The sequence below is a fragment of the Cebus imitator genome, unplaced genomic scaffold (assembly GCF_001604975.1).
Source record: "Cebus imitator isolate Cc_AM_T3 unplaced genomic scaffold, Cebus_imitator-1.0 Scaffold12, whole genome shotgun sequence".
NCBI lineage: Eukaryota > Metazoa > Chordata > Mammalia > Primates > Cebidae > Cebus > Cebus imitator.
Window position 1 is genome coordinate 10,211,876 of NW_016107327.1, and position 8,447 is coordinate 10,220,322.

Here is an 8,447-nt window from a genome sequence, read left to right on the forward strand (position 1 = left end):
CCAGGAGGCGGAGGTTGCGGTGAGCCGAGATCGCGCCATTGCACTCCAGCCTGGGTAACAAGAGCGAAACTCCGTCTCAAAAAAAAAAAAAAAGAGGTGATTGGCTCATGAGGGCTTAGCCCTTATGTATGGATTAACCTCTTGATGGATTAATGGATTAATGGGTTATCATGGGAGTGGAATGGGTAGCTTTATCAAAAAAGAGAGAGACTAGAGCTAGTATGCTGGAGCTCCTGGCCACTGATACCCCCCACTGCCTTCGGACTCTTCAGAGTCCCCACCACCAGACAGATTTCAACAGATGTGGCTCTCGACCTTTGACTTCTCAGCCTCCATAACTGTAAGAAATAAATTCCTTTTCTCATAAATTACCCAACTTCAGATGTTTGTTATAAGCAACAGAAAACAGATTAAGGCAGTATCAATCTAATTAAGTAATAAGCAAAAGTTACTCTGCATAAAAAGATAAGAAAATTGAGTGAACGTTCAAATATCTGACACATTCAGCAAACGCAGGAGTGCTAAATTTGAGCCCATTTTCTCTTTTCCCTAACTTCTCACACCAGGATTTTCCTCCTACAGAAGGTAAGTAACAGGTGACACCTTCTCCATGTACACCTTTTCTCCAGTTTTAGAAAAAAACAAACCAACCAACCTCACACCTTGAAAGGGAGAGGCCATTGTCTTAGTCCCTTCAGGCTAGTGTATCAGAATACCATAAACGGGGTGGCTTCACACAACAGACATTTATTTCTCACAGTTCTAAGAATGCCCTCCAGCCTCTTTTATAAGGACATTAATGTCACTCTAGAGGGGTCTGCCTTCATGAGCTAATCACCTCCCAAAAGCTCTCTTTTTTCTTTGAATTGCATTTTCCAATTTAAAAAAAAAAAAATGTTTTTTGTTTTTTCAAGACAGAATCTTGCTCTGTTGCCCAGGCTGGAGTACCATGGCACGATCTCCCTCACTGCAACCTCCACCTCCCGGGTTCAAGCAGTTCTCCTGCCTCAGCCTCCTGAGTAGCTGGGATTACAGGCACTCACCACCACACCCATTAAAAACGATGGGTTTTTTTTTGTTTTTTGTTTTGTTTTTGAGACGGAGTCTCGTTTTGTTTTTTGTTTTGTTTTTGAGACAGAGTCTCGCTCTGTTGCCAGACTGGAGTGCAGTGACGCAATCTCGGCTCACTGCAACCTCCACCTTCCAGGTTCAGGCAATTCTCCTGCCTCAGCCTCCAAGTAGCTGGGATAACAGGCACACGCCACCATGCCCAGCTAATTTTTTTATTTTTAGTAGAGACGGGATTTCACTGTGTTGGCCAGGGTGGTCTGGATCTCCTGACCTCGTGATCTGCCTGCCTCAGCCTCCCAAAGTGCTGAGATTACAGGCATGAGCCACCACACCCAGCCAAAAATTGCTTATTTATTTATGTATTTATTTATTTAATTTATTTTTTGAGACAGTGTTTTGCTCTTATTGCCCAGGCTGCAAGTGCAATGGTGTGATCTCGGCTCACTGTGACCTCCACCTCCCGGGTTCAAGTGATTGTCCTGCCTCAGCCTCCCAAGTAGTTGGGATTACAGTCATTCACCATCGTGCCCAGCTAAATTTTTTTTTGTATTTTTTAGTAGAAACAAGATTTCACCATGTTAGCCAGGCTGGTCTGGAACTGCTGACCTCAGGTAATTTGGCTGGCTTGGCCTCCCAAAGTGCTGGGATTACAGGCACAAGCCACTATGCCCAGCCAAAATTGTTTGTTTTTTAGAGATGGGGTCTTGCTATGTTGCCTGGGCTGGAGTTCAGTAGCTATTCACAGACACAACCATCAAGCATGAAAGTTTTGCACTCCTGGACTCAAGCAATTCTCTTGCCTTGGCCTGCTAAGTAGCCAGGACCTCAATTTTTAAAAATTGATATACAATTTCAATATCATGTAGTTCACTCATTTAAAATGTAGAATCCAATGGTTTTTAGTTTCTTTACAGAGTTGTGCAATTATCTCCACAATTTTAGAGCATCTTTATCATCTTCTAAAAAAGCTCAGTAACCATTAGTAGTCATTCACCATTTCTCTCCCCTCACCTCTTAATACCATCACTTTGTTGTTGTTGTTTTCTTTTATTACTTTTTTATTCCTTTTGTTTCTTTTTTGTATTTTCTGTAGAAATGGGGGTCTCAGTATGTTGCCCAAGCTGGTCTCAAATTCCTGGGATCCAGCCATCCTCCCACCTTGGCCTCCCAAAGTGTTGGGATTACAGGCATGAGCCACCACACCTAGCCAATACCATCACTTTGGGGGGTAGAATTTTAACGTATGAATTTTGGGGAAACACAAACATTCTGATCATAGCAGCTACCATGAATTCACTCAGTATGTTATTAAATGAAAGTAAAAATACAGTGGTCTTCAAAAACAGGCAAATTTGGGCCGAGTGCAGTGATTCATGCCTATCATCCTAGCTATTTGGGAGGCTGGGACAGGGGGATTTTTGAGCCCAGGAGTTCAAAGCTTCAGTGAGCTATTTTTGTTTGTTTATTTGTTTGTTTTTGAGACAGGGTCTTGCCCTGTCACCCAGGCTGGAGTGCAGTGGTGCCATCTTGGCTCGTTGCTGCGGCCTTGACCTCCCAGGCTCAATTGATCCTCCCATCTCAGCCTCCTGAGTCCTGGGACTACAGGCACAGGCCACCATGCCTGGCTAGTTTTTGTTTGTTTGTTTGTTTGTTTGTTTTTCATAGAGATGGGGGTGTCACCATGTTGCCCAGGATGATCTCGAACTCGTGGGCTCAAACCATCTTCCACCTTGGCCTCCAAAAGTTCTGGAATTAGAGGTGTGAGCCACCATACTTAGCCCCTGTGTGAGCTCTGATGGTGCCACCGCACTCTAACCTGAGCGACAGGGAGACACTGTCTCTAAAAACAAACAAAACCCCAACTACTACTACTAATAATTAACATCTACTGATCTCTCACTTTATGCCAAATATTATCTCAAGTGTGTTACATGTATTTATTATTTTAATCCACCCAGTGCACCTCTCATGTTTGATGGATGAAGAAAATGAGACACAGAAAATTTAGATAGTCTGCCCAAGGTCGCTCAAAGAGTTGAAGGGCAGAGCAAGTACTCAAATTCAGAGTCTGGCTACAAGACTCCCTTCTTTTATCAATATGTTACACCATATACAAGAATGAAAAACAGTATGGCAAAGGAGGGCCTCAAAAAGTCAACAAAAGGAATGACCAGAAAAAGTTTTAAATGAGAAAAAATATGAATGCCAGGTATAAAATATTCTTGACCAAAAAAAATTTTTTCACCAGGCGCAGTGGCTCACACCTGTAATCCCAGCACTTAAGAGAGGCTGGGGCAGGCAGAACACCTGAGGTGGGGAGTTCGAAACCAGCCTGACCAACGTGGAGAAACCCCGTCTCTACAAAAATTAGCCAGGCGCAGTGGTAGATGCCTGTAATCCCAGCTACTAGGGAGGCTGAGGCAGGAGAATCACTTGAACATGGGAGGCGGAGGTTGCAGTGAACCAAGATCACACTATTGCATTCCAGCCTGAGCAACAGAGCAAGACTCCGTCTCAAAAAGAAAAAAATTTTTTTCTCCCAGAGCCTTCAGATGGAGACAAAAAAATTGAACTTGAAGCATATCAGTCCAACTATATCAAACCTCCAGTTTAGAAGAAATTTAGGGGACAGAGGAACATGTTTTAAGATAACCTAGGGATGCAATCTGCAAAACGTAGAATTTGGAAAACTTTATTAATTGTAAGGGAAAACCTAAAATAGAGTAACAAAACAAATTAGGCCAGGCTTGGTGACTCACAACTGTAATCTCAGCACTTTCGGAAGCTGAGGTGAGAGGATTGAGCCCAGGAGTTTGAGACCAGCCTGGGCAACATAGAGACGTTATCTCTACAAGAAAAAAATAATAATCAGCTGGGTGTTGTGGCATGCACCTGTAATTTTAGCTACTTAGGAGGCTGAGATGGAGGATTGCTTAAGCCCAGGAGACTGAGGCTACAATGAGCTATGATCATGCCACTGCACTTCAGCCTGTGTGACAGAATAAGACTCCATCTCTAAAAAAATTAAATTAAAAAAATAAACAGGGATGGATAGACAGATTGATAAAATATATGCATGTACGTCACAAATACGCATCAGCAATTTGCAACCAAATTCATTATTAGGTTCCTATCAGTATCTATATTGTGAAGTTTTGGGGTTTCAAAAGTACCAATTAACCACTCTCTCCATCTCCGGATTTTGAATTAAATTGAGAAAACAGATAGGGTCAGATTATCTGTTTTATTAGTGGTAAATCTAGATTTAAAAGCATAGATTGGATTGGAAGATAAAATAAAATGCCCTCTTTCCCCCAAGGCACAACTCAGGATGAGCTTATAGGAAAAGCCAAATGCACAGAGCACATTTACCATGCACAGAAAAGAAAGCCACACAGTGTGAAGCTCCTCCAGTCCTGCCTTTTGGCAGATGCCCCCAGGGAACGCCTGCAGAACACAGACTCCCTTGCTGAGGGAGGGAAACAAAATGGCCAACCCTCTTCTCCCCTCAATATTTTACGAGGTGTATTTTATTTTATGGGCTCAGGCAGGAATGTGGAAAGAGGAAGAGATATATAGCCCTTATATGAAAGATAATTTGGGGGCCGGGCGCGGTGGCTTACACCTGTAATCCCAGCACTTTGGGAGGCCGAGGCAGGCGGATCATGAGGTCAAGAGATCGAGACCATCCTGGTCAACATGGTGAAACCCCATCTCTACATTAAAAAAAAAAAAAAAAAAAAAATTAGCTGGGGATGGTGGCGCGAGCCTGTAGTCCCAGCTACTTGGGAGGCTGAGGCAGGAACATTGCTTGAACCCGGGAGGCAGAGGTTGCCGTGACCCGAGCTCGAGCCACTACACTCCAGCCTGTCCAGCTTGGCGCCTGGAGACAGAGCAAGATTCTATCTCAAAAAAAAGAAAGAAAGATAATTTGGCCAGGTGCAGTGGCTCACACCTGTAATCCCAGCATTTTGGGAGGCCAAGGCAGGTGGATCACCTGAGGCTAGGAGTTCGAGACCAACCTGGCTAACATGGTGAAACCCCAACTCTACTAAAAATACAAAAATTAGCCAGGCATGGTGGCAAACACCTATAATCTGTCTACTCAGGAGGCTGAGACAGGAGGATCACTTGACCCCGGAGGTGGATGTTGCAGTGGGCTAAGATTGTGCCATTGCACTCCAGCCTGGGCCACAAAAGCAAAACTCTGTCTCAAAATTTTAAAAAGATAATTTTTAGGTTAAAATTTTCACAAATATTCCCTGAGAGGTGTCATTTTATGAGAACATTTAATAAAAGCTAGAACCTGTTAAGTATAATCAGGAAACGCTAGCACATTATTTCTTACTGAAATATAATCCATAAAAAATAAATCTATAATAAATTCAAAATAATAAGTCCAAAGAGACCTTGGCCTAATAAACATGCTTCTCACTGAAATACAATGTGTTCTTTTTTTCTTTTTTTTTTTTTTTTTTGAGACAGAGTCTCTCAAAGGCTGGAATGGGCCGGACGTGGTGGCTCACGCTTGTAATCCAAGCACTTTGGAGGCCAAGGCGGGTGGATCACCTGAAGTCGGGAGTTCAAGACCAGCCTGACCAACATTGTGAAACTCTGTCTTTTAAATAAAATAAAATAAAATAAAATAAAATTAAAGGCTGAAATGCAGTGGCACGATCTTAGCTCACTGCAACCTCTGCCTCCTGGGTACAAGTGATTCTCCTGCTTCAACCTCTGGAGTAGCTGGAACTACAGGTGTGTGCCACCACACCTGGCTAACTTTGTATTTTTAGTAGAGGCAGGGTTTCACCATGTTGGCCAGGCTACTCTTGAACTCCTGACCTCATGATCTACCAGACTTGGCCTCCCAAAGTGCTGGGATTGTAGGTATGAGCCTGGCCTACGTGTTTTTTTTTTTTTTTTTTTTTTTTGAGATGGAGTTTCACTCTTGTTGCCCAGACTGGAGTACGATGGTACAATCTTGGCTCACTGCAACCTCCGCCTCCCGGCAAGTGATTCTCCTGCCTCCGCCTCCTTAATAGCTAGGATTACAGGCATGTGCCACCACACCCAGCTAATTTTGCATTTTTAGTAGAAACGGGGTTTCTCCATGTTGGTCAGGCTGGTCTTGAACTCCCGACCTCAGATGATCCGCCTGCCTCAGCCTCCCACAGTGGTGGGATTACAGGCATGAGCCACCACGCCTGGCCTACAATGTGTTCTTAATAGAACATTTGCTTCTTCTAAATTGGTTGCCAACAGAGCAAACACATATACAGACATTGTCAATGTTACACACAAAACAACAGTAAATAGATATAGAAGATACATACAGAAAGGCAAGTTTGTAGTTTAGTGGGTGAGAAAACTGGATTAAAGGTGAAAGTGACTAATGGTGAGTAGATATGCAAATGAGGTGATGATCAGGAGAGAAGATGTGAAGAGTTGAGCTCTGTGATTGTTAGATTTATTGTGCAAACTTGACTGGGCTGCAGGGTGCCAGATATTTTGTTAAACATTATTTCTGGGTGTTTCTGTGGAGTGTTTCTGGATGAGGTGAGCATCTGAATCAACAGATTGAGTAAAAAAGATTGCCATTCTGAATGTGGTGGGCCTCATCCAACCCATTGAGAGCTTAAACAGAACAAAAAGGAATTTGCTCTCTCCACCTGTGAGCTGAGACATTGGTTTTCTGCCCTCACACTGGAATTCATACCATCAGTGTTCATGGTTATCAGGCACTGGGACTCACTCACCTTGAACTATGCTACTGCCTTGCCTTAGTCTCTGGACCTCTCAGCCTCCATAATCATAGCCAATTCCTTTTTCTTTTTTTTTTTTTTTGAATTCACAAAATCATATGGATATTTAATATACTGCATTTTCCATATAACCCTGATGTTATGCCCTGAAATTCATGGAAAATGGTAAATACAGTTGATTGCTGCAAAGCAAATTTTACTAGTAACCAGTCAAAAACACATGTGGAAGCCAGCCAATGGTATATATATTGATTGGGTTATTAAGAAGTTTACAAAGGAAAAGTATTCACTCCCTGCTTTGCCAATTCCTTATAATAAGTCTCTTTCTGTATCTCTCCTATAGGTTCTGTTTTTCTGGAGAATCTTAACACAGTCCCCCCAAAGAGTTTATTGCTTTTCGCTCTTGTTGCCCAGGCTGAAATGCAATGCCACTATCTCAGTTCATCACAACCTCCACCTCCCGAGTTCAAGCGATTCTCCTGCCTCAGCCTCCCCTGTAGCTGGGATTACAGGCATGTGACACCAGGCCCGGCTAATTTTGTATTTTTAGTAGAGACTGGGTTTCTCCATGTTGGTCAGGCTAGTCTCGAACTCCCAACCTCAGGTGATCCACCCACCTCAGCCTCCCAAAGTGCTGGGATTACAGGTGTGAGCCCCCAAGCCAGACCTGGTTGTCTTTAATCTATTAATGTCCTGGCCGTGTGCAGTGGCTCATGCCTGTAATCCCAGCACTTTGGGTGGTAGAGGCAGGCAGATCACCTGAGGTCAGAAGTTTGAGACCAGCCTGGATAAGACAGCAAAACTCTGTCTCTACAAAAAATACAAAAATTATCAGAGCATGGTTGTATGCACCTGTAACCCCAGCTACTCAGGACACTGAGGCATGAGAATCACTTGAACCAAGGAGGCAGAGGTTGCAGAGAGCCGAGGTCACACCACTGCACTCCAGCCTGGGCAACAGAGTGAGACTCTGTCTCATAAAAAGACAAAAGAAAAAAAATTTTTTAACATGAGATTTGGAGGGGACAAACAGGGTCAGCATTGTCCTCAAATGGCCAGTTCTGTCACTGTGAAGTCTGTTTAACAGTAAACACAGGACAATCATGGCCTTAGCTGCCTTGCAGTTCCCCTCCTCCAGGACCTAGTGCTCCCCTGCAGCCAGCAGACAAGGGCCAATTATTATGAGATATGGTAGTGACTTGGAACAAGAGCTGATAAAGAGGTTTTGTTTCCAGAGCATGCAGCTTACTGGAACCCTATTTCAGTCACAAGATACTGGATGATTTCCTACCTCCTATCCTAAAAATAGGCTGACCCAGTGTGGTATGATCCTCACCGGTAGTTGTAGGTTACACTCAGGTAAAAATACAATTGTTGCTTAATTTTCCTGAGCATCACTGTAGACAGATGGAAATACACTCGATTACAGTGGTTTTTTGTTGTTGTTTTTTGTTTTTTTGAGAGACAGTCTCATTCTGTCACCCAGGCTGGAGTGCAGTGACGTGATCTCGGCTCGCGGCAACCTCCGCCTCCCAGTTTCAAGTGATTCTCCTGCCTCAGCGTCCCAAGCAGCTGGGACTACAGGCACCTGCCACCACACCCAACTAATTTTTT